We start from the raw sequence: 26903 nt of genomic DNA, 5'->3' as shown, positions 1-26903 counted from the left end.
TTTGTTGTACGTCCCTTTGTTCTTCGTAAAGATGCGGTTTTAAGTTTGACGTACCCAAGACAAACAAAGGAGCCATTTGGTGGCCCTATTCTAAGTTTAACTAATTTTCAATTGCTGAAAAGCAAAGGTTAATAGTAACATTTTTTGATCAAAAAAGTTTTCAACTTTCAATTGACAAAGTTTTTTTTATTCCAGCTGAAAGCAAAGGCTAATAGTAACATTTATTAATCAAAAAAGTTTTTGAGCGTTAAAAAAAATCAAATTCTAAATAAACCACCCTAGAGTTGCGAGAGTTGTTCATAAAGTATTGGGACAAAAATCATTAGGAGAACAATATTATTTTTCTGCCGTTATTTTTCTTAGTGAATTGGGATATAACATAGAACTTCAACATGAGGAGCGAAGGGGCGATAAAAGGACAGTTCCCATATATTCAGAATAATTTATTTTGTAAATTTATGTCGCTAAGGAAACTAAGCAAATCAAGCCCAAAAGCTCCCAATTTGTTGTTATAAATCCATTGTTAGTACCCCTTTTTTTAGTTTATAGGCTTAAGAATTAAAATCTTGGATTGCAGTTAAAAGTTAGAACAAACTTTGAAAATATTGCCAAACATTTTGATGAATAGTAGTTTTGCTGAATGAGATCTTAATATATCTTTTTTTAAACTTCGGTCTTCAGTGGCAAATTTTTCGATGAAACACTTGATGAAAATGTATATGGACTCTTGTTGAAACTCGTAGATTGTTGAATCTCGTAGATTGTTGAAACTCGTAGATTGTTGAAACTCGTAGATTGTTGAAACTCGTGGACTTGAAGATCTAGTGATGGACTCATGATCCACTTTAAGAAAATGTAGTGTTCCACTGGTAGCCTACGGTGCGTCATCGAAATATAAGCGTTTCTAAAAATCAATAGAGAATTAAATCTAGGCTTCAAATCTAAGCAGTTGACTTGGCCTAAATGGAGTTAAAATTTCATTGGGTGAAAAATTCCTCATTTCATTCAGTGACAGTTCTAGGGCTGGGGTCAGCTGCCCCTTCCCCCAGTTTTTCTGCCATTATATTCTTTTATTTTATGTTTTCTCTAATGGTATACCTTGCCCAGTTTAACTCCATTTTGTTACACTCCCCCGCCACGGTGAGGTGCCACTGATTTAGGGGGAGAAAATAGGGTGTAATCTCTGTGCAATGCACAAAACTTGTGCAGGCCACGTCAGTCATTTGGTCAAAGTATATTTCAAAATTTTTTCATATGTTTTTGTAAGCAAATCTCGTGTCAAAAGTGTCTTTGTCAAAATCTTTTTGGGTCCACAAATAACCAAAAAAAGTAAGCCAATGAGAATTATTACCAAAAATAAAGTTTTATCGTGTTTCAATAAATCATTAAGGACAAATTGCCAAATTAAACCTTTATTCACTCGTAACTAAAAGAAAATAAAATGACAAATTTCGCTAAGACTTTGAAACAGAATGTAAAGATATCTGTCGTAGGCCTACGTAGAATAATTCACTCTTAAATTCTTAATGATTGGATTGCCCGAATTTCTGGGACTATTCACTATTCTATCGCTGTAGCCTATGTTTTTTCAGCATTCCAATTTAATCGCTTACTATATCACACTCTACTTAATATACTTTAGCCTAAAGAGTGTAATTAAATGTATGTGTTTTGCTTATATTTTTTATTTTGTATTATATTGATATATATTGTATTTGTGAGTGTTTTGCTTGTGTAGGATATTCAGATTATTTTAGGACAAAAAAGATAATTACGCTCGCTATAGAGCTATTTATTAAACCCCGGCTGTTGTTTGTTGTGTTTTGTAGGTCTATTCCAGCACATTCTGGTGAAATTAGATTCTCTGTTGGTCTAGGTACATCCTGATTAGACCTAAGGTCAGCGAACTTACTAAAATCTACGTGAAGGGAATTCCATGGGAAAATCGCACTTTTCCTAAACGCATTTTTACATATCTCTGGGGTATATGGAAGATGCTGACAAGAAGACATCTTCTTGACCACTTTCGGAGGACCACTATTGATATTTTCTATCCTATTTCCTTTTTCATCCACGTGTCCTTTTGTCCAGAGGTCTGTATGCTTCTTCCAATTGTTTTTAAGGGGCTTAAATTGTTTTAAGGGGTTTCGAAGGGCTGAGAAAGGTGAGTGGTATTCGGTAATATCCACAATAGTGTAATATTTTTTTCCTTAGCAGATTCAGCTATCTTCAAGGATATATGACTCGTGTTGCTATCCATAGTTAAAACAACCATTTCGTAACCCTTTGCAGCTAGCCATGGGTAAAATACTTCTTGCATCCATTTTAAAAATACATCCTGCGCCATCCATCCTGATTCGCTATTGAATTATTTTACATCTTGTGGAACTGTTTCGAGAGAATTTTTGTTCATCCTAGTACCCTTGTACACAACCAGCGGGAGGGGGGAATACTCACATTTAGGATTAACACAGGCCAACACGGTTAACCCATCCTTTTCATTCACAAAATTTTTAAAAACGTTTTTAAATCCCCTCTGTGCTAAAACAGGCAAAGGTGGATCTAACCTAATTATAGTCTCGTCGCAGTTAAACCATAAAGCAGGATTTGTGAAGTCATTCTCAGTAAGTTTTTCGTCTGACAGAAGTTGCTCTTTTTGAATAGTGAAAAAATTGTGAATTCTCTCATCTGTCAAGGTCGCCCTGCCCCCATGTGTCGGTTCCGCAATACTTACTGTCAGGTTTTTTTTTTCGTTTTAAAAAGTTGCCCATGAACCTTTCTCGTGGTATCCCTTTTTTTGAATTTTTTTTAGACAAACCGTTTTCTTTCTTTACCTGTCCCAAAGAGTTTCGTAATTGCTCCTTTGTAACTGGAAACCCGAATTTCTGGCAGTCCTTCACCCAGGTTACAGCTTGTGCCTCAGTATCTTCACCAAAAATTGGAGGAGGTCCTCGTTTTGACAAATCGTTAGCAAATATACCTTTTAAAAATTTGTACCGAAGGAGATGGCATAAAACCTGAGTGGTTTATAGCACTCCTCTCCCAGGAAACATGCAATCATGGCAATAACCCATTCGGTCATTGCATATTTCATTACAGCATTGGTTATGAAAATTGCCATCCTTGCCAATTTTTCTAGTTCCTTTTCGTCATTTGGCGTTCCGATAAATTACTGCGGGTTGATCCATGATGAGTTTGACGGATTCACACGGTCGCGGTTCTTGATCTAAACACAAGTAAACATAGATTGTAGGAAAATATTATTTGATAACTTTTCTTAATGACGTTTTATTTATTTTCTTTATGGCGATAAATAACTGTATCCTTATGGGGAGCTACTGTAATTACGAATCTAGTATATGCCGTGCCTTACATCGATAATGATATGGTAGAATGATTATGAGGGGGATTTGCTGTGGATAATCCCACTCTAACACGATTGTTCACTTTTAATTTCGTAATCCCCTTTCTAGTAGCCGTTTTAACAATGGTCCAAGCTGCCTACGGGCAACACAGCTATGCACGCTCCCCATCTATTCCAATCAATTCATTCTCTCACATTTACTACCAACGACATTTTTCTGGTGGGCTAAAGCCCAAATGTTTACTAAAAAAAATTCATATGATAGAAAGTCCAATTTAAAAAAGACAAAGATTCGTTAGCAACACACAGATATAGATATTATTTATATTAACAAAGTTATAAAATAATAGTATTAAAATCTAAAATATGTTCCTAAAAAATTAGGCAAATCCAAATATACCTTTTCAAAATATGTCCCAAAAGAGACGGCATAATCCTAAGTGGTTTATAGAACTCCTTCCTCAGAAAACATGCAATCATTGCAATGTCCCATTTGGTCATTGCTTATGTCATCACAGAATTTGTTGTAAAAATTGTGATCCTGGCCAATTTTTCTAATGCCCTTTCTTCATTTGGCATTCAAATAACGTTCTGCGGTTTCATCCATGATGGGTTTGAACGATTCACACGGTCGCGGTTCAAATCATTTTTAGTATTTCAACATAACACACAACCAAATTTAACTTTTGAAATAGACTAGCCCTGCATTCTTTCGCTTAAACGAAATTCTTCACGCAGCAAAACCTCAGTTTGGTAAAAATATGTTTAAGGCCTAATATATTGGCCTGTTGTCCAGGTAATGGTTACAGTAAAAAGTTGTCTTTTTGTTTTTAGGTACCTGTCTAGATCTACTGTACCTGATTGACGAGCGAGTTTCTGAGTTATACAAAATCTGTGTATCTTTGAGCTACAGTCAACTTGAGAGCACTATACTCAATACTAACCTTCGGATCTGTTGCGCTCCTCCTTCCATGACGCACGACATTTCACCCAATTTAACTTTTGAAATAGACTAGAGTTTTTAGCCTTGTATTCTTTTACTTTAGCGAAATTATTTACGCAGCAAAACCTCAGTTTGGTAAAAATATGTTTAAGGCCTAATCTATTGGCCTGTTGTCCAGATAATGGTCACAGTAAAAAGTTGTCTGTATGTTTTTTAAACACCTGTCTAGATCTACTTTACCTGATTGACGATCGAGTTTCTGAGTAATACAAAATCTGTGCATCTTAGAGCTACAGTCATCTTGAGAGTAATCCACCTAATACTCACCTTCGGATCTGTTGTGCTCCTCCTTCCATGACTCACGAAATTTCACACATACCCAATTCTCTTTATGTTTTTTCCTCTCTCCTTATCCTTAAGCCCTGAAATTGTCATTTCTGAAGATATGACAGGACTTGGGTAGACAGATATGGTATTCATCCTTTTTGGTTGATTAGCTACTGGAACACTAAAAAAAAATTTGTGGGGGGGGGTAAGTCTTATTCTGCCGGTTAGTTTATCCACTCTGGGTCGTACACTTGGATCTTCGGCTTTCTTCCTAGGACTTTCGACTGCTCGACTTTGTTCAATTCTTTCTATTTCTATGACACGCACGTTCTCATTTTCACCACTCAACATAGGCTTACTCAATTGTACATCCGAAGGGAAATGAAATTCTGACGTTGTATCAGAAGAACACGAAGGTAATGTGATTCCAGTAAGAGATATCTCACGAATGTAAGGTTTTTCACTCGAAGGTAAGAGGGTTTTTTGGCTGATTTGCTACTGGAACACTAAAAAAATGTTTTGTGGGATTAAGTCTTATTCTATCGGTTAGTTTATCCACAGGAGTTCTTATACTCATATCTTTGACTTTCTTCTTAGGACTTTTTACTACTCGACTTTGTTCTTTTCTCTCTGTTTCTATGACACGCACGTTCTCAATTTCACTACTCAACATAGGTTTACTCATTTGGACATCCGAAGGGAAATGAAATTCTTTCGCTATATCAGAAGAACACGAAGGTAATATGATTCCAGTAAGAGATTTGTCATGAGTGTAAGGGGTTTCACTCGAATGTAAGAGGTTTGCAAATGTGTTTTTATTGGGTGAGATAGGAGGACTCTTCAAGTGCCTCATTGATTTGAGCAGGAGACATCCCTCTGTCAAATGTCTCATTGGATGACGAAGTGGTTTTGTCGACATCAATTACCGGTTCAGCTATTGGGGCTAGCGGCTCTTCCGACAAGTGTGGCAGGTTAAAATCTGCGCTCGGTATCGACGACAAAGGTTTAGAAGTACAGAGGTTCATTGAGGTTGCTCATACATCTGACTGATATTCATTTTCCAGAGACCCCCAATATTCATATAGACCAGTCATTTCTGTGGCACCTGTCCAAATTGGTCCGTCATTGGCAAGAAAGTCCCGTAATGTACATTGCTCAATGCTTCTCTCTAAATGATCTTTGATTATTTTGGTTTTGGAAGTGGTTGGCCTATAATTATAGAGCTATTTATTAAACCCTGGCTGTTGTTTGTTGTGTTTTGTAGGTCTTTTCCAGCACATTTGTTGTGTTTTGAGGTCTATTCCAGCACATTCTGGTAAAATTACACTCTTTGTTGGCCTAAGTACATCCTGATTAGACCTTAGGTCAGCTAACTTACTAAAATCTACGTGAAGGGAATTCCATTGGAAAATTCCACTTTTCCTAAAAGCATTTTTACATATCTCTGGGGTCATGGTTTGTCTAAAGATATATGAAAGATGCTAACAAAAAAACATCTTCTTGACGACTTTCGGAGAACCACTATTGATAATTTCTATCCTATTGCCCTTTTCATCCACTTGTCCTTTTGTCCAGAGGTCCGCGTGCTTCTTCCATCTGTTTTAAAGAGGTTTAAATTTACCTACGTCTAAGGGTCGCAAAAGGTGAGTGGCATTCGGTAATATGAAGAATAGCGTAATGTTTTTTCCTTAGCAAATTCAGATACCTTCATGGATATATGAATCGTTTGGCCATCCATAGTTAAAACAACCTTTTCATAACCCTTTGCAGCTAGCCATGGGGAAAACAATTCTTGCATACATTTTAAAAATTCATCCTTCGTCATCCATCCTGATTCGCTACGGAATGCCTTTACATCTTGTGGAACTGTCTTGAGGAATCTTTTTATCATAGTACCCTTGTACACAACCTGCGGGGGGGATACTCACCTTTAGGATTAACACAGGCCAACACGGTTAACCCATCCTTTTCATTCACACAATTTTTTAAAAGTTTTTAGATCTCCTCTCTGCTAAAACAGGCAAAGGTGGATCGTACCTAATCATAGTCTCATCGCAATTAAACCATATGGTAGGATTTGTAAAGTCATTCTCAGTAAGTTTTTCGTCTGTAAGAAGTTGCTCTTTTTGAGTAGTGAAAAAATTGTGAATTCTCTTCTGTCAAGGTCGCCCTGCCCCCATTTGTCGGGATTTCCCCTATCCAAAGTCAAAGATTTTCCCTATTGTTTCTACTTTGTATTTGTTTACTATAACTATAATTATCATCTGAGCTAATCCCCGTTCTCCTAAAATGATCGTTTAATCAGTAATAGTGAAGTGGTCAGGGAGGAGCTATTAAGACGAGATTTTTGACGAGATATTGACGAAACCTGACTTGTCAGGAAAGGTTTATAGATACGAAGTGAATCTTCAATGTAATTTTAGAATTTTCTTTTTAGAAAAACTATCTTTTAAGGATGCTTGATACCAAAATGTCATTTTGCGAATCTCAGCGTCAGCTGGTAGTCTCACAGACAAAGGACCCATTGGCAAATTTTCTCAGCATCACAGGGAGCTTTGGAAGCAATTTTTGTCTAAATTGATAGGGGATCTTAGATTTGTCAACAATTCAAAAAGTAAAGGAAACCGAAAATATCTTACTAAATGTTAAGCAAAACGCTGTCTAATCAATGTACGTACATGATAAATTATTTACATCCTATGTCTGCGAATATATCAATCAAGGAAGTTAGCACAACAGAAAGTTTCTAAAGCTGTGAAATTATACAATGAGACTAATTTTGAGCGAATTTTTATTATTTTTTTCAAGCAAGTATTCTAAAATATTTCTAGGGACTCCCCTTTCTTGAACTTCGAAAAAAATTCAACCCCGTTCAATGCAAAAAAAAATTCTAATGATGTAAGTTTAATTAAATCTAAATATATATATATATATATATATATATATATATATATATATATATATATATATATATATATATATATATATATATATATATATATATATATATATATATATTTATATCTAGTACAAAACTAGATAGATAGATAAATAATTTTTCATTTGTAACAATTACATAGATAGATATGAAAAACTAGTACACATGCCTGGAGGCATACTTTAGCACTCAAATGTTACACTACGAAAATAAAAACTAGCACTTATAATAGTATATACTTTAGCACCTGTAATATTACAATGTTATACTTAAAAAAAGCTCTGGGTAGAAAGTCCTAGCTCAAAGTTCTAATCTCTTTCCTGCCATGATCTTTCTCAAAGGCCTACTTTGACCTATCTTGGGCCGTAACGAGACAATTGAAATAGGAATGTCTAGGAATAAATATAAATAGGAATATGATGATTAAATGAAAAAAAATACCGATTGAAAATAGTTTTAGAATATAGTTAGAATATAGTTTAGAAAAATGGGTAAGCGCGAAACGAGCTAGATAAAAGGAAAAGTGAACAAATGAGCCACGTCCAAGTTGCACTTAGTTTGCTCCGCCAAGGGCAGATATCTGATAAAAATCTAAAGGGGAGGTGTTCAATATGACATGGGCACCAATAAGCACAGTCTTGGGAGAGGACGGGGGGAATATAACAAAGAAGCTAATAATTGACCAAATTGACAGATTTATTATTTAAAAAAGGGAAAACGGATAAAACAAGGAATAAAGACGCCAGAAAAAATCTTGTGGAGCCTGGGCTCCCCCGACCCCCTGGATCCACCAGTCGTCTCTATTATCTACTTTTTAGCAGAGAGATAGGCAAGTAGCATCTCATTACTGATGGGGCCAATCAAATGGTGTACATATCGTTCAGCTACTGAATTTTTCAACACTTATAAAAAATAACCGGAGTTTTTTAGGAGGAGGTCAATGTAAAGACCTTAACCTCGGTAGAATTGAGGAGTTGTCTTCAGTATGTCGGCCTATTACTGAGACACATTTGTTGCACTAGCATGTTATATAAAAGATGATTATCCTTCTTACTATTAGTAAATAGAATAACAAACCCAACTAGTTCTACCTGACAAAAAGGGACTTGCTGGAACTAGCGAAAAGCGGTCAGGAGATACGTACTGATATAAATTTCATACTTACTTTTGAATTTTTTTTCCAGTATGGCGGGAGGCGATGGCGGGAGCACGTCGAGCTCTTGACGTGCTTGATTGAGGATCTTCTACGTCCTCAACCAACACGTGAGTGCGTACTCTCGCATAGTTAATTTTATTCTTACAATGTCTAAATTTCTGTTGTGGTCTGTTTCTGTTGTGGTCTGTTTCTGGTCTGTTTCTGTTGAGCATTATATTCACAGTCCGAGTTTTCTCGGACTGTATTTTTTTTTTAAATGTTTAAATTTCTGTTGAGATTTTGGTCTTGTTTCTTGTCTTGATTTGGTCTGTTTCTCTTGAGCATCCTTTTGAGCATCTTTTTTAAAGAACATATCTTCAAATAAGTCCGTGTTTTCGTCTAGAAGAGATTAGGAATTAAGGAAAACGCCCCGTTCTTTACGCTAAAGTTTTTTACATAAATTTCATATTTTTAAATTTCATACTTAGTGTTGATTTTTTTTTTCTGGATGGGGGGAGGCGATTCACTTGTATCGACCTCTCGACGTGCTTGGCTGAGGATCTTCTAAGTCCTCCTCAACAAACACGTGAGTACGTACTGTCGAATAATGTATTTTTTTTTTCTCGATTGTTTTAATTTCTGTTGAAACATAGGGAGGCGATGGCGGGAGCACTTCGAGCTCTCGACGCGCTTGGTTGAGGATCTTCTAAGTCCTCAACCATCACGTGAGTGCGTACTCTCGCATGGTTAATTTTTTTCTTACAATGTCTAAATTTCTGTTGTGGTCTGTTTCTGTTGTGGTCTGTTTCTGTTGAGCATTATCTTCACAGTCCGAGTTTTCTCGGACTATTTTTTTTTTAAATATTTAAATTTCTGTTGAGATTTTCGTCTTGTTTCTTTTCTTGATTTGATCTGTTTCTGTTGAGCATCTTTTTTAAAGAACACATCTTCAAATAAGTCCGTGTTTTCGTCTAGAAGAGATTAGGAATTAAGGAAAACGCCCCGTTCTTTACGCTTAAGTTTTTTACATAAATTTCATATTTTTAAATTTCATACTTACTGTTGATTTTTTTTTCTGGATGGCGGGAGGCGATTTGCTTGTATCGACCTCTCGACGTGCTTGGTTGAGGATCTTCTAAGTCCTCAACCAACACGTGAGTGCGTACTGTTGAATAATGTATTTTTTTTTAAATGTTTAAATTTCTGTTGAGATTTTGGTCTTGTTTCTTGTCTTGATTTGGTCTGTTTCTGTTGAGCATCTTTTTTAAAGAACATATTTTCAAATAAGTCCGTGTTTTTGTCTAGAAGAGATTAGGAATTAAGGAAAACGCCCCGTTCTTTACGCTAAAGTTTTTTACATAAATTTCATATTTTTAAATTTTATACTTACTATTGATTTTTTTTCTGGATAGCGGGAGGCGATTTGCCTGTATCGACCTCTCGACGTGCTTGGTTGAGGATCTTCTAAGTCCTCCTCAACCAACACGTGAGTACGTACTGTCGAATAATGTATTTTTTTCCTCGATTTTTTGAATTTCTGTTGAAACATTGGAAGGCGATGGCGGGAGCACGTCGTGCTCTCGACGTGCTTGGTTGAGGATCTTCTAAGTCCTCAACCAACACGTGAGTGCGTACTGTTGAATAATGTATTTTTTTTTAAATGTTTAAATTTCTGTTGAGATTTTGGTCTTGTTTCTTGTCTTGATTTGGTCTGTTTCTGTTGAGCATCCTTTTGAGCATCTTTTTTAAAGAACATATCTTCAAATAAGTCCGTGTTTTCGTCTAGAAAAGATTAGGAATTAAGGAAAACGCCCCGTTCTTTACGCTAAAGTTTTTTACATAAATTTCATATTTTTAAATTTCATACTTAGTGTTGATTTTTTTTCTGGATGGCGGGAGGCGATTCACTTGTATCGACCTCTCGACGTGCTTGGTTGAGGATCTTCTAAGTCCTCAACAAACACGTGAGTACGTACTGTCGAATAATGTATTTTTTTTTCTCGATTGTTTTAATTTCTGTTGAAACATAGGGAGGCGATGGCGGGAGCACTTCGAGCTCTCGACGCGCTTGGTTGAGGATCTTCTAAGTCCTCAACCATCACGTGAGTGCGTACTCTCGCATGGTTAATTTTTTTCTTACAATGTCTAAATTTCTGTTGTGGTCTGTTTCTGTTGTGGTCTGTTTCTGTTGAGCATTATCTTCACAGTCCGAGTTTTCTCGGACTATTTTTTTTTTAATATTTAAATTTCTGTTGAGATTTTCGTCTTGTTTCTTTTCTTGATTTGATCTGTTTCTGTTGAGCATCTTTTTTAAAGAACATATCTTCAAATAAGTCCGTGTTTTCGTCTAGAAGAGATTAGGAATTAAGGAAAACGCCTCGTTCTTTACGCTAAAGTTTTTTACATAAATTTCATATTTTTAAATTTCATACTTACTGTTGATTTTTTTTTCTGGATGGCGGGAGGCGATTCGCTTGTATCGACCTCTCGACTTGCTTGGTTGAGGATCTTCTAAGTCCTCCTCAACCAACACGTGAGTACGTACTGTCGAATAATGTATTTTTTCCTCGATTGTTTAAATTTCTGTTGAAACATAGGGAGGTGATGGCGGGAGCACGTCGAGCTCTCGACGTGCTTGGTTGAGGATCTTCTAAGTCCTCAACCAACACGTGAGTGCGTACTCTCGCATGGTTAATTTTTTTCTTAAAATGTCTAAATTTCTGTTGTGGTCTGTTTCTGGTCTGTTTCTGTTGTGGTCTGTTTCTGTTGAGCATTATCTTCACAGTCCGAGTTTTCTCGGACTATTTTTTTTTTAAATGTTTAAATTTCTGTTGAGATTTTGGTCTTGTTTCTTGTCTTGATTTGGTCTGTTTATGTTGAGCATTTTTTTAAAGAACATATCTTCAAATAAGTCCGTGTTTTTGTCTAGAAGAGATTAGGAACTAAGGAAAACGCCCCGTTCTTTACGCTAAAGTTCTTTACATAAATTTAATATTTTTAAATTTCCTACTTACTGTTGATTTTTTTTTCTGGATGGCGGGAGGAGATTCGCTTGTATCGACCTCTCGACGTGCTTGGTTGAGGATCTTCTAAGTCCTCCTCAACCAACACGTGAGTACGTACTGTCGAATAATGTATTTTTTTCCTCGATTGTTTAAATTTTTGTTGAAACATCGGAAGGTGATGGCGGGAGCACGTCGAGCTCTCGACGTGCTTGGTTGAGGATCTTTTAAGTCCTCAACCAACACGTGAGTGCGTACTGTTGAATAATATATTTTGTTCTTAAAATGTTTAAATTTCTGTTGTGATTTTCGTCTTGATTTGGTCTGTTTCTGTTGAGCATTAAAGAACGTATCTTCACAGTCCGAGTTTTCGTCTAGAAGAGATTAGGAATTAAGGAAAACGCCCCGTTCTTTACGCTAAAGTTTTTTACATAAATTTCATATTTTTAAATTTCATACTTACTGTTGATTTTTTTTTCTGGTTGGCGGGAGGTGATTCGCTTGTATTGACCTCACGACGTGCTTGCTTGAGGATCTTCTAAGTCCTCCTCAACCAACACGTGAGTACGTACTGTCGAATAATTTATTTTTTCCTCGATTGTTTAAATTTCTGTGGAGATTTTGGTCTTGTTTCTTGTCTTGATTTGGTCTGTTTCTGTTGAGCATCCTTTTGAGCATCTTTTTTAAAGAACATATCTTCACAAAAGTCCGTGTTTTCGTCTAGAAGAGATTAGGAATTAAGGATAACGCCCCGTTCTTTACGCTAAAGTTTTTTACATAAATTTCATATTTTTAAATTTTATACTTACTGTTGATTTTTTCTCTGGATGGCGGGAGGCGATTCGCTTGTATCGACCTCTCGACGTGCTTGGTTGAGGATCTTCTAAGTCCTCCTTAACCAACCCGTGAGTAGGTACTGTCGAATAATGTATTTTTTTCCTCGATTGTTTAAATTTCTGTTGAGATTTTGGTCTTGTTACTTGTCTTGATTTGGTCTGTTTCTGTTGAGCATCTTTTTAAAAGAACATATCTTCAAATAAGTCCATGTTTTCGTCTAGAAGAGATTAGGAATTAAGGAAAACGCCCCGTTCTTTACGCTAAAGTTTTTTACATAAATTTCATATTTTTAAATTTCCTACTTACTCTTGATTTTTTTTCTGGATGGCGGGAGGCGATTCGCTTGTATCGACCTCTCGACGTGCTTGGTTGACAGTATCTGATCTGTGAATATTTTCTTTTGCCTTGTTACGAAACTTTTAACTAAAGCGTGGGAGGGGGTCTAGGTAGACTCCAATTTTTATAGTCACTTAAAAAGCGAACTTTTCATTTCCATTGGAATGAGACCTCTTACGACAATCTAGGACCACTTGGTCGATACGATGACCCCTGGGAAAAAACAAAAACAAAAACAAACAAATAAGCACGCACCCGTGATTTGTCTTCTGGCAAAAAATACAAAATTCCACATTTTTGTAGATAGGGGCTTGAAACTTCTACAGTAGGGTTCTCTGATATGCTGAATCTGATGGTGTCATTTTCGTTAAGATTCTACGACTTTTAGGGGGTGTTTACCCCTATTTTCTTAAATAATGCAAAGTTTCTCAGGCTCGTAACTTTTGATGGATAAGACTAAACTTGATAAAAGTTATATATTTAAAATCAGCATTAAAAGTCGATTCTTTTGATGTAGCTATTGGTACCAAAAGTCAATATAACAGTTCGTTACCACGAACTGTTTGACTAATCATGGTTCGAAGATTTATCTTTCTATTCTTCAAAATATTTTCCAAGTGGAAAATAAATTCTTTACCGTGGCTATTCTTCTATTCATCTTCACTGCATCAACCATTCTTACTAACAATGCTACCTAGGTAAGCAAAGCTATTTAATAGGTTGGTTATCTCGTTACCTAATATCACTTTTCATCGTCAATACTTTGTTATTTAAGCGGACCAGTCTTCTCAACTTTAATTTTGAAGCATATTCTAGCTGAAGCATCCTGACACTATACTAAGTCCTTGTTTTTAACCTACTTTAAGAAACTCGAAAGGTCACCTCTTCCCCTCTTTTTCAAGTACTGGAAAAAAACAACCTTAAGCACTTCAAAAGCTCTCCTGAAAAATAGCAATTTAGGACATGGGACAGTTATATTAGAGCAAATTTGAAGGTAGGATAGTTTCATTCCAGTGCATCGAAATGTTCAACAGCAAAGGTGTTAAGATTTTCAAGACCATGATCAATCGGCAAATAAAAAAAACAAAAAAAGGGAAAAATACTACAGCGAAGCAAGAAAAAGATGGTAAACAGTTGACATAAAAAGGCTAACCTTATCTTTCAGTTCTCGGGGTATGGTATGTTTACAAAATGATAGTATTTCCAGCTTTTCTATACGGATTGAAAGTTGACCATTCTTGGTTTTAAAAGGATAACCAGCCAAACCAATGATGTCACCGTTGTTGATTTTTGCTAAATCCATATCAAATAAATTAGGCTATAGGTAGCTATCGGGGTCAGCCATTGCTTTTATCACAGGCATCGTACCATAAGCATTATAAAATATAAGCGTCGAACTGGACTTTCGAACAGCGCGAATCCGTCCTTGAAAGCAAAAATAGAATCAAAAGCAAGCTAAATATAAATAAAATAAAAGATAAACCTTATGGTAAGGACTCTCGACGTGCTTGGTTGAGGATCTTCTAAGTCCTCCTCAACCAACACGTGAGTACGTACTGTCGAATAATGTATTTTTTTCCTCGATTGTTTAAATTTCTGTTGAAACATCGGAAGGCGATGGCGGGAGCACGTCGAGCTCTCGACGTGCTTGGTTGAGGATCTTCTAAGTCCTCAACCAACACGTGAGTGCATACTGTTGAATAATGTATTTTTTTCTTAAAATGTTTAAATTTCTGTTGTGATTTTCGTCTTGATTTGGTCTGTTTCTGTTGAGCATTAAAGAACATATCTTCACAGTCCGAGTTTTCGTCTAGAAGAGATTAGGAATTACGGAAAACGCCCTGTTCTTCACGCTAAAGTTTTTTAACATAAATCTCATATATTTAAATTTCATACTTCCTGTTGATTTTTTTTCTGGATGGCGGGAGGCGATTCGCTTGTATCGACCTCTCGACGTGCTTGGTTGAGGATCTTCTAAGTCCTCCTTAACCAACCCGTGAGTAGGTACTGTCGAATAATGTATTTTTTTCCTCGATTGTTTAAATTTCTGTTGAGATTTTGGTCTTGTTACTTGTCTTGATTTGGTCTGTTTCTGTTGAGCATCTTTTTAAAAGAACATATCTTCAAATAAGTCCATGTTTTCGTCTAGAAGAGATTAGGAATTAAGGAAAACGCCCCGTTCTTCACGCTAAAGTTTTTTACATAAATTTCATATTTTTAAATTTCCTACTTACTCTTGATTTTTTTTCTGGATGGCGGGAGGCGATTCGCTTGTATCGACCTCTCGACGTGCTTGGTTGACAGTATCTGATCTGTGAATATTTTCTTTTGCCTTGTTACGAAACTTTTAACTAAAGCGTGGGAGGGGGTCTAGGTGCACTCCAATTTTTATAGTCACTTAAAAAGCGAACTTTTCATTTCCATTGGAATGAGACCTCTTACGACATTCTAGGACCACTTGGTCGATACGATGACCCCTGGGAAAAAAAAAAAACAAAAACAAACAAATAAGCACGCACCCGTGATTTGTCTTCTGGCAAAAAATACAAAATTCCACATTTTTGTAGATAGGGGCTTGAAACTTCTACAGTAGGGTTCTCTGATATGCTGAATCTGATGGTGTCATTTTCGTTAAGATTCTACGACTTTTAGGGGGTGTTTACCCCTATTTTCTTAAATAATGCAAAGTTTCTCAGGCTCGTAACTTTTGATGGATAAGACTAAACTTGATAAAAGTTATATATTTAAAATCAGCATTAAAAGTCGATTCTTTTGATGTAGCTATTGGTACCAAAAGTCAATATAACAGTTCGTTACCACGAACTGTTTGACTAATCATGGTTCGAAGATTTATCTTTCTATTCTTCAAAATATTTTCCAAGTGGAAAATAAATTCTTTACCGTGGCTATTCTTCTATTCATCTTCACTGCATCAACCATTCTTACTAACAATGCTACCTAGGTAAGCAAAGCTATTTAATAGGTTGGTTATCTCGTTACCTAATATCACTTTTCATCGTCAATACTTTGTTATTTAAGCGGACCAGTCTTCTCAACTTTAATTTTGAAGCATATTCTAGCTGAAGCATCCTGACACTATACTAAGTCCTTGTTTTTAACCTACTTTAAGAAACTCGAAAGGTCACCTCTTCCCCTCTTTTTCAAGTACTGGAAAAAAACAACCTTAAGCACTTCAAAAGCTCTCCTGAAAAATAGCAATTTAGGACATGGGACAGTTATATTAGAGCAAATTTGAAGGTAGGATAGTTTCATTCCAGTGCATCGAAATGTTCAACAGCAAAGGTGTTAAGATTTTCAAGACCATGATCAATCGGCAAATAAAAAAAACAAAAAAAGGGAAAAATACTACAGCGAAGCAAGAAAAAGATGGTAAACAGTTGACATAAAAAGGCTAACCTTATCTTTCAGTTCTCGGGGTATGGTATGTTTACAAAATGATAGTATTTCCAGCTTTTCTATACGGATTGAAAGTTGACCATTCTTGGTTTTAAAAGGATAACCAGCCAAACCAATGATGTCACCGTTGTTGATTTTTGCTAAATCCATATCAAATAAATTAGGCTATAGGTAGCTATCGGGGTCAGCCATTGCTTTTATCACAGGCATCGTACCATAAGCATTATAAAATATAAGCGTCGAACTGGACTTTCGAACAGCGCGAATCCGTCCTTGAAAGCAAAAATAGAATCAAAAGCAAGCTAAATATAAATAAAATAAAAGATAAACCTTATGGTAAGGACTCTCGACGTGCTTGGTTGAGGATCTTCTAAGTCCTCCTCAACCAACACGTGAGTACGTACTGTCGAATAATGTATTTTTTTCCTCGATTGTTTAAATTTCTGTTGAAACATCGGAAGGCGATGGCGGGAGCACGTCGAGCTCTCGACGTGCTTGGTTGAGGATCTTCTAAGTCCTCAACCAACACGTGAGTGCATACTGTTGAATAATGTATTTTTTTCTTAAAATGTTTAAATTTCTGTTGTGATTTTCGTCTTGATTTGGTCTGTTTCTGTTGAGCATTAAAGAACATATCTTCACAGTCCGAGTTTTCGTCTAGAAGAGATTAGGAATTACGGAAAACGCCCTGTTCTTCACGCTAAAGTTTTTTACATAAATCTCATATATTTAAATTTCATACTTCCTGTTGATTTTTTTTCTGGATGGCGGGAGGCGATTCGCTTGTATCGACCTCTCGACGTGCTTGGTTGAGGATCTTCTAAGTCCTCCTTAACCAACCCGTGAGTAGGTACTGTCGAATAATGTATTTTTTTCCTCGATTGTTTAAATTTCTGTTGAGATTTTGGTCTTGTTACTTGTCTTGATTTGGTCTGTTTCTGTTGAGCATCTTTTTAAAAGAACATATCTTCAAATAAGTCCATGTTTTCGTCTAGAAGAGATTAGGAATTAAGGAAAACGCCCCGTTCTTTACGCTAAAGTTTTTTACATAAATTTCATATTTTTAAATTTCCTACTTACTCTTGATTTTTTTTCTGGATGGCGGGAGGTGATTTGCTTGTATCGACCTCTCGACGTGCTTGGTTGAGGATCTTCTAAGTCCTCCTCAACCAACACGTGAGTACGTACTGTCGAATAATGTATTTTTTTCCTCGATTTTTTGAATTTCTGTTGAAACATCGGAAGGCGATGGCGGGAGCACGTCGTGCTCTCGACGTGCGTGGTTGAGGATCTTCTAAGTCCTCAACCAACACGTGAGTGCGTACTGTTGAATAATGTATTTTTTTTCTTAAAATGTTTAAATTTCTGTTGAGATTTTGGTCTTGTTTCTTGTCTTGATTTGGTCTGTTTCTGTTGAGCCTCTTTTTTAAAGAACATTTCTTCAAATAAGTCCGTGTATTTTTCTAGAAGAGATTAGGAATTAAGGAAAACGCCCCGTTCTTTACGCTAAAGTTTTTTACATAAATTTCATATTTTTAAATTTTATACTTACTGTTGATTTTTTTTCTGGATAGCGGGAGGCGATTTGCTTGTATCGACCTCTCGATGTGCTTGGTTGAGGATCTTCTAAGTCCTCCTCATCCAACACCTGAGTACGTACTGTCGACTAATGTATTTTTTTCCTCGATTGTTTAAATTTCTGTTGAAACATCGGGAGGCGATGGCGGGAGCACGTCGAGCTCTCGACGTGCTTGGTTGAGGATCTTCTAAGTCCTCAACCAACACGTGAGTGCGTACTGTTGAATAATGTATTTTTTTTTAAATGTTTAAATTTCTGTTGAGATTTTGCTCTTGTTTCTTGTCTTGATTTGGTCTGTTTCTGTTGAGCATCTTTTTTAAAGAACATATTTTCAAATAAGTCCGTGTTTTTGTCTAGAAGAGATTAGGAATTAAGGAAAACTTTCCTTAATTAAGGAAAACGTTCTTTACGCTAAAGTTTTTTACATAAATTTCATATTTTTAAATTTTATACTTACTATTGATTTTTTTTTCTGGATAGCGGGAGGCGATTTGCTTGTATCGACCTCTCGACGTGCTTGGTTGAGGATCTTCTAAGTCCTCCTCATCCAACACCTGAGTACGTACTGTCGACTAATGTATTTTTTTCCTCGATTTTTTAAATTTCCGTTGAAACATCGGGAGGCGATGGCGGGAGCACGTCGAGCTCTCGACGTGCTTGGTTGAGGATCTTTTAAGTCCTCAACCAACACGTGAGTGCGTACTGTTGAATAATGTATTTTTTTTTTAAATGTTTAAATTTCTGTTGAGATTTTGGTCTTGTTTCTTGTCTTGTTTTGGTCAGTTTCTGTTGAGCATCCTTTTGAGCATCTTTTTTAAAGAACATATCTTCAAATAAGTCCGTGTTTTCGTCTAGAAGAGATTAGGAATTAAGGAAAATGCCCCGTTCTTTACGCTAAAGTTTTTTACATAAATTTCATATTTTTAAATTTCATACTTACTGTTGATTTTTTTCTGGATGGCGGGAGGCGATTTGCTTGTATCGACCTCTCGACGTGCTTGGTTGAGGATCTTCTAAGTCCTCCTCATCCAACACCTGAGTACGTACTGTCGACTAATGTATTTTTTTCCTCGATTGTTTAAATTTCTGTTGAAACATCGGGAGGCGATGGCGGGAGCACGTCGAGCTCTCGACGTGCTTGGTTGAGGATCTTCTAAGTCCTCAACCAACACGTGAGTGCGTACTCTCGCATGGTTAATTTTTTTCTTACAATGTCTAAATTTCTGTTTCTGGTCTGTTTCTGTTGAGTATTATCTTCACAGTCCGAGTTTTCTCGGACTATTTTTTTTTTAAATGTTTAAATTTCTGTTGAGATTTTGGTCTTGTTTCTTGTCTTGATTTGGTCTGTTTATGTTGAGCATCCTTTTGAGCATCTTTTTTAAAGAACATATCTTCAAATAAGTCCGTCTTTTCGTCTAGAAGAGATTAGGAACTAAGGAAAACGCCCCGTTCTTTACGCTAAAGTTTTTGACATAAATTTCATATTTTTAAATTTCCTACTTACTTTTGATTTTTTTCTGGATGGCGGGAGGCGATTCGCTTGTATCGACCTCTCGACGTGCTTGGTTGACAGTATCTGATCTGTGAATATTTTCTTTTGCCTTGTTACGAAACTTTTAACTAAAGTGTGGGAGGGGGTCTAGGTGCACTCCAATTTTTATAGTCACTTAAAAAGCGCACTAGAACTTTTCATTTCCATTAGAATGAGACCTCTTACGACATTCTAGGACCACTTGGTCGATACGATGACCCCTGGAAAAAAACAACAAAAACAAACAAATAAGCACGCACCCGTGATTTGTCTTCTGGCAAAAAATACAAAATTCCACATTTTTGTAGATAGGAGCTTGAAACTTCTACAGTAGGGTTCTCTGATACGCTGAATCTGATGGTGTCATTTTCGTTAAGATTCTACGACCCCCTTTTAGGGGGTGTTTACCCCTATTTTCTTAAAAAATGCAAAGTTTCTCAGGCTCGTAACTTTTGATGGATAAGACTAAACTTGATAAAAGTTATATATTTAAAATCAGCATTAAAATGCGATTCTTTTGATGTAGCTATTGGTACCAAAAGTCAATATAACAGTTCGTTACCACGAACTGTTTGACTAATCATGGTTCGAAGATTTATCTTTCTATTCTTCAAAATATTTTCCAAGTGGAAAATAAATTCTTTACCGTGGCTATTCTGCTATTCATCTTCGCTGCATCAACCATTCTTACTAACAATGCTACCTAGGTAAGCAAAGCTATTTAATAGGTTGGTTATCTCGTTACCTAATATCACTTTTCATCGTCAATACTTTGTTATTTAAGCGGACCAGTCTTCTCAACATTAATTTTGAAGCATATTCTAGCTGAAGCATCCTGACACTATACTAAGTCCTTATTTGGACTTATAAACAGTAGATTTTAACCTACTTTAAGAAACTCGAAAGGTCACCTCTTCCCCTCTTTTTCAAGTACTGGAAAAAAAACCTTAAGCACTTCAAAAGCTCTCCTGAAAAGTAGCAATTTAGGACATGGGACAGTTATATTAGAGCAAATTTGAAGGTAGGATAGTTTCATTCCAGTGCATCGAAATGTTCAACAGCAAAGGTGTTAAGATTTTCAAGACCATGATCAATCGGCAAATAAAAAAAACAAAAAAAGGGAAAAATACTACAGCGAAGCAAGAAAAAGAGGGTAAACAGTTGACATAAAAAGGCTAACCTTATCTTTCAGTTCTCGGGGTATGATATGTTTACAAAATGATAGTATTTCCAGCTTTTCTATACGGATTGAAAGTTGACCATTCTTGGTTTTAAAAGGATAACCAGCCAAACCAATGATGTCATTGTTGTTGATTTTTGCTAAATCCATATCAAATAAATTAGGCAATAGGTAGCTATCGGGGTCAGCCATTGCTTTTATCACAGGCATCGTACCATAAGGATTATAAAATATAAGCGTCGAACAGGACTTTCGAACAGCGCGAATCCGTCCTTGAAAGCAAAAATAGAATCAAAAGCAAGCTAAATATAAATAAAATAAAAGATAAACCTTATGGTAAGGACTCTCGACGTGCTTGGTTGAGGATGTTCTAAGTCCTCCTCATCCAACACGTGAGTACGTACTGTCGAATAATGTATTTTTTTCCTCGATTGTTTAAATTTCTGTTGAAACATCGGAAGGCGATGGCGGGAGCACGTCGAGCTCTCGACGTGCTTGGTTGAGGATCTTCTAAGTCCTCAACCAACACGTGAGTACTGTTGAATTATGTATTTTTTTCTTAACATGTTAAAATTTCTGTTGTGATTTTCTTCTTGATTTGGTCTGTTTCTGTTGAGCATTAAAGAACATATCTTCACAGTCCGAGTTTTCGTCTAGAAGAGATTAGGGATTACGGAAAACGCCCTGTTCTTCACGCTAAAGTTTTTTACATAAATTTCATATTTTTAAATTTTATACTTACTGTTGATTTTTTTTTCTGGATAGCGGGAGGCGATTTGCTTGTATCGACCTCTCGACGTGCTTGGTTGAGGATCTTCTAAGTCCTCCTCAACCAACACGTCAGTACGTACTGTCGAATAATGTATTTTTTTCCTCGATTGTTTAAATTTCTGTTGCAACATAGGGAGGCGATGGCGAGAGCACGTCGAGCTCTCGACGCGCTTGGTTGAGGATCTTCTAAGTCCTCAACCAACACGTGAGTGCGTACTCTCGCATGGTTAATTTTTTTCTTTCAATGTCTAAGTTTCTGTTGTGGTCATTTTCTGTTGTGGTCTGTTTCTGTTGAGCTTTATTTTCACAGTCCGAGTTTTCTCGGACTATTTTTTTTTAAATGTTTAAATTTCTGTTGAGATTTTCGTCTTGTTTCTTGTCTTGATTTGGTCTGTTTCTGTTGAGCATCCTTTTGAGCATCTTTTTTAAAGAACATATCTTCAAATAAGTCCGTGTTTTCGTCTAGAAGAGATTATGAATTAAGGATAACGCCCCGTTCCTTACGCTGAAGTTTTTTACATAAATTTCATATTTTTAAATGTCATACTTACTGTTGATTTTTTTTTCTGGATTATGGGAGGTGATTCGCTTGTATCGACCTCTCGACGTGCTTGGTTGAGGATCTTCTAAGTCCTCCTCAACTAACACGTGAGTACGTACTGTCGAATAATGTATTTTTTTTCCTCGATTTTTTGAATTTCTGTTGAAACATCGGAAGGCGATGGCGGGAGCACGTCGTGCTCTCGACGTGCTTGGTTTAGGATCTTCTAAGTCCTCAACCAACACGTGAGTGCGTACTGTTGAATAATGTATTTTTTTTCTTAAAATGTTTAAATTTCTGTTGAGATTTTGGTCTTGTTTCTTGTCTTGATTTGGTCTGTTTCTGTTGAGCCTCTTTTTTAAAGAACATATCTTCAAATAAGTCCGTGTTTTTGTCTAGAAGAGATTAGGAATTAAGGAAAACGCCCCGTTCTTTACGCTAAAGTTTTTTACATAAATTTCATATTTTTAAATTTTATGCTTACTGTTGATTTTTTTTCTGGATAGCGGGAGGCGATTTGCTTGTATCGACCTCACGACGTGCTTGGTTGAGGATCTTCTAAGTCCTCCTCATCCAACACCTGAGTACGTACTGTCGACTAATGTATTTTTTTCCTCGATTGTTTAAATTTCTGTTGAAACATCGGAAGGCGATGGCGGGAGCACGTCGAGCTCTCGACGTGCTTGGTTGAGGATCTTCTAAGTCCTCAACCAACACGTGAGTGCGTACTGTTGAATAATGTATTTTTTTCTTAAAATGTTTAAATTTCTGTTGTGATTTTCGTCTTGATTTGGTCTGTTTCTGTTGAGCATTAAAGAACATTTCTTCACAGTCCGAGTTTTCGTCTAGAAGAGATTAGGAATTAAGGAAAACGCCCCGTTCTTTACGCTAAAGTTTTTTACATAAATTTCTTATTTTTGAATTTCATACTTACTGTTGATTTTTTTTCTGGATGGCGGGAGGCGATTCGCTTGTATCGACCTCTCGACGTGCTTGCTTGAGGATCTTCTAAGTCCTCCTCAACCAACACGTGAGTACGTACTGTCGAATAATATAAATTTTTTCCTCGATTGTTTAAATTTCTGTGGAGATTTTGGTCTTGTTTCTTGTCTTGATTTGGTCTGTTTCTGTTGAGCATCCTTTTGAGTATCTTTTTTAAAGAACATATCTTCAAATAAGTCCGTGTTTTCGTCTAGAAGAGATTAGGAATTAAGGAAAACGCCCCGTTCTTTACGCTAAAGTTTTTTACATAAATTTCATATTTTTAAATTTCATACTTACTGTTGATTTTTTTTTCTGGATCGCGGGAGGCGATTCGCTTGTATCGACCTCTCGACGTGCTTGGTTGAGGATCTTCTAAGTCCTCCTCAACCAACATGTGAGTACGTACTGTCGAATAATGTATTTTTTTTTTCCTCGATTGTTTAAATTTCTGTTGAAACATAGGGAGGTGATGGCGGGAGCACGTCGAGCTCTCGACGTGCTTGGTTGAGGATCTTCTAAGTCCTCAACCAACACGTGAGTGCGTACTCTCGCATGGTTAATTTTTTTCTTACAATGTCTAAATTTCTGTTGTGGTCTGTTTCTGGTCTGTTTCTGTTGTGGTCTGTTTCTGTTGAGCATTATCTTAACAGTCCGAGTTTTCTCGGACTATTTTTTTTGAAATGTTTAAATTTCTGTTGAGATTTTGGTCTTGTTTCTTGTCTTGATTTGGTCTGTTTCTGTTGAGCATCTTTTTTAAAGAACATATTTTCAAATAAGTCCGTGTTTTTGTCTAGAAGAGATTAGGAATTAAGGAAAACGCCCCGTTCTTTACGCTAAAGTTTTTTACATAAATTTCATATTTTTAAATTTTATACTTACTGTTGATTTTTTTTTTCTGGATAGCGTAAGGCGATTTGCTTGTATCGACCTCTCGACGTGCTTGGTTGAGGATCTTCTAAGTCCTCCTCAACCAACACGTGAGTACGTACTGTCGAATAATGTATTTTTTTCCTCGATTGTTTAAATTTCTGTTGAAACATCGGGAGGCGATGGCGGGAGCACGTCGAGCTCTCGACGTGCTTAGTTGAGGATCTTCTAAGTCCTCAACCAACACGTGAGTTCGTACTGTTGAATAATTTATTTTGTTCTTAAAATGTTTAAATTTCTGTTGTGATTTTCGTCTTGATTTGGTCTGTTTCTTTTGAGCATTAAAGAACATTTCTTCACAGTCCGAGTTTTCGTCTAGAAGAGATTAGGAATTAAGGAAAACGCCCCGTTCTTTACGCTAAAGTTTTTTACATAAATTCCATATTTTTAAATTTCATACTTACTGTTGATTTTTTTTCTGGATGGCGGGAGGCGATTCGCTTGTATCGACCTCTCGACGTGCTTGGTTGAGGATCTTCTAAGTCCTCCTCAACCAACACGTGAGTATGTACTGTCGAATAATGTATTTTTTTCCTCGATTGTTTAAATTTCTGTTGAAACATAGGGAGGTGATGGCGGGAGCACGTCGAGCTCTCGACGTGCTTTGTTGAGGATCTTCTAAGTCCTCAACCAACACGTGAGTGCGTACTGTTGAATAATGTATTTTGTTCTTAAAATGTTTAAATTTCTGTTGTGATTTTCGTCTTGATTTGGTCTGTTTCTGTTGAGCATTAAAGAACATTTCTTCACAGTCCGAGTTTTCGTCTAGAAGAGATTAGGAATTAAGGAAAACGCCCCGTTCTTTACGCTAAAGTTTTTTACATAAATTTCATATTTTTAAATTTCATACTTACTGTTGATTTTTTCTGGATGGCGGGAGGCGATTCGCTTGTATCGACCTCTCGACGTGCTTGCTTGAGGATCTTCTAAGTCCTCCTCAACCAACACGTGAGTACGTACTGTCGAATAATGTATTTTTTTCCTCGATTGTTTAAATTTCTGTGGAGATTTTGGTCTTGTTTCTTGTCTTGATTTGGTCTGTTTCTGTTGAGCATCCTTTTGAGCATCTTTTTTAAAGAACATATCTTCAAATAAGTCCGTGTTTTCGTCTAGAAGAGATTAGAAATTAAGGAAAACGCCCCGTTTTTTACGCTAAAGTTTTTTACATAAATTTCATATTTTTAAATTTCATACTTACTGTTGATTTTTTTTCTGGATGGCGGGAGGCGATTCGCTTGTATCGACCTCTCGATGTGCTTGGTTGAGTATCTTCTAAGTCCTCGTCAACCAACACGTGAGTACGTACTGTCGAATAATGTATTTTTTTCCTCGATTGTTTAAATTTCTTTTGAAACATAGGGAGGTGATGGCGGGAGCACGTCGAGCTCTCGACGTGCTTGGTTGAGGATCTTCTAAGTCCTCAACCAACACGTGAGTGCATACTCTCGTATGGTTAATTTTTTTCTTACAATGTCTAAATTTCTGTTGTGGTCTGTTTCTGTTGAGTATTATCTTCACAGTCCGAGTTTTCTCGGACTATTTTTTTTTTAAATGTTTAAATTTTTGTTGAGATTTTGGTCTTGTTTCTTGTCTTGATTTGGTCTGTTTATGTTGAGCATCCTTTTGAGCATCTTTTTTAAAGAACATATCTTCAAATAAGTCCGTCTTTTCGTCTAGAAGAGATTAGGAACTAAGGAAAACGCCCCGTTCTTTACGCTAAAGTTTTTTACATAAATTTCATATTTTTAAATTTCCTACTTACTGTTGATTTTTTTTCTGGATGGCGGGAGGCGATTCGCTTGTATCGACCTCTCGACGTGCTTGGTTGAGGATCTTCCAAGTCCTCCTCAACCAACACGTGAGTACGTATTGTCGAATAATGTATTTTTTTCCTCGATTGTTTAAATTTCTGTTGAAACATCGGGAGGCGATGGCGGGAGCACGTCGAGCTCTCGACGTGCTTGGTTGAGGATCTTCTAAGTCCTCAACCAACACTTGAGTGCGTACTGTTGAATAATGTATTTTGTTCTTAAAATGTTTAAATTTCTGTTGTGATTTTCGTCTTGATTTGGTCTTTTTCTGTTGAGCATTAAAGAACATTTCTTCACAGTCCGAGTTTTCGTCTAGAAGAGATTAGGAATTAAGGAAAACGCTCCGTTCTTTACGCTAAAGTTTTTACATAAATTTCATACTTACTGTTGATTTTTTTTCTGGATGGCGGGAGGCGATTCGCTTGTATCGACCTCTCGACGTGCTTGCTTGAGGATCTTCTAAGTCCTCCTCAACCAACACGTGAGTACGTACTGTCGAATAATGTATTTTTTTCCTCGATTGTTTAAATTTCTGTGGAGATTTTGGTCTTGTTTCTTGTCTTGATTTGGTCTGTTTCTGTTGAGCATCCTTTTGAGCATCTTTTTTAAAGAACATATCTTCAAATAAGTCCGTGTTTTCGTCTAGAAGAGATTAGGAATTAAGGAAAACGCCCCGTTCTTTACGCTAAGTTTTTTACATAAATTTCATATTTTAAAATTTCATACTTACTGTTGATTTTTTTTCTGGATGGCGGGAGGCGATTCGCTTGTATCGACTTCTCGACGTGCTTGGTTGACAGTATCTGATCTGTGAATATTTTCTTTTGCCTTGTTACGAAACTTTTAACTAAAGCCTGGGAGGGGGTCTAGGTGCACTCCAATTTTTATAGTCACTTAAAAAGCGCACTAGAACTTTTCATTTCCATTAGAATGAGAACTCTTACGACATTCTAGGACCACTTGGTCGATACGATGACCCCTGGAAAAAAAAAAAAAAACAAAAACAAACAAATAAGCACGCACCCGTGATTTGTCTTCTGGCAAAAAATACAAAATTCCACATTTTTGTAGATAGGAGCTTGAAACTTCTACAGTAGGGTTCTCTGATACGCTAAATCTGATGGTGTCATTTTCGTTAAGATTCTACGACTTTTAGGGGGTGTTTACCCCTATTTTCTTAAATAATGCAAAGTTTCTCAGGCTCGTAACTTTTGATGGATAAGACTAAACTTGATAAAAGTTATATGTTTAAAATCAGCATTAAAATGCGTTTCTTTTGA

At 36.5% G+C, this 26903-nt stretch overlaps 1 long non-coding RNA gene across 1 annotated transcript in view; it reads left to right on the top strand.

The window, feature by feature from the left end:
- The window catches only part of LOC136040620 (uncharacterized), a 50362-nt gene extending 45781 nt beyond the window's left edge, over positions 1-4581 (top strand). The window contains exon 7 of the long non-coding RNA XR_010620842.1: positions 4199-4581. This is a non-coding gene — a long non-coding RNA (uncharacterized LOC136040620). The remainder of the gene's footprint in view (positions 1-4198) is intronic.
- The last annotated feature ends 22322 nt before the right edge of the window (positions 4582-26903 follow it).

The sequence above is a fragment of the Artemia franciscana genome, chromosome 21 (assembly GCF_032884065.1).
Source record: "Artemia franciscana chromosome 21, ASM3288406v1, whole genome shotgun sequence".
Lineage (NCBI taxonomy): Eukaryota > Metazoa > Arthropoda > Branchiopoda > Anostraca > Artemiidae > Artemia > Artemia franciscana.
The sequence above is the reverse complement of the archived record's forward strand: the minus strand, read 5'-3'. Positions and strand labels throughout refer to the sequence as shown.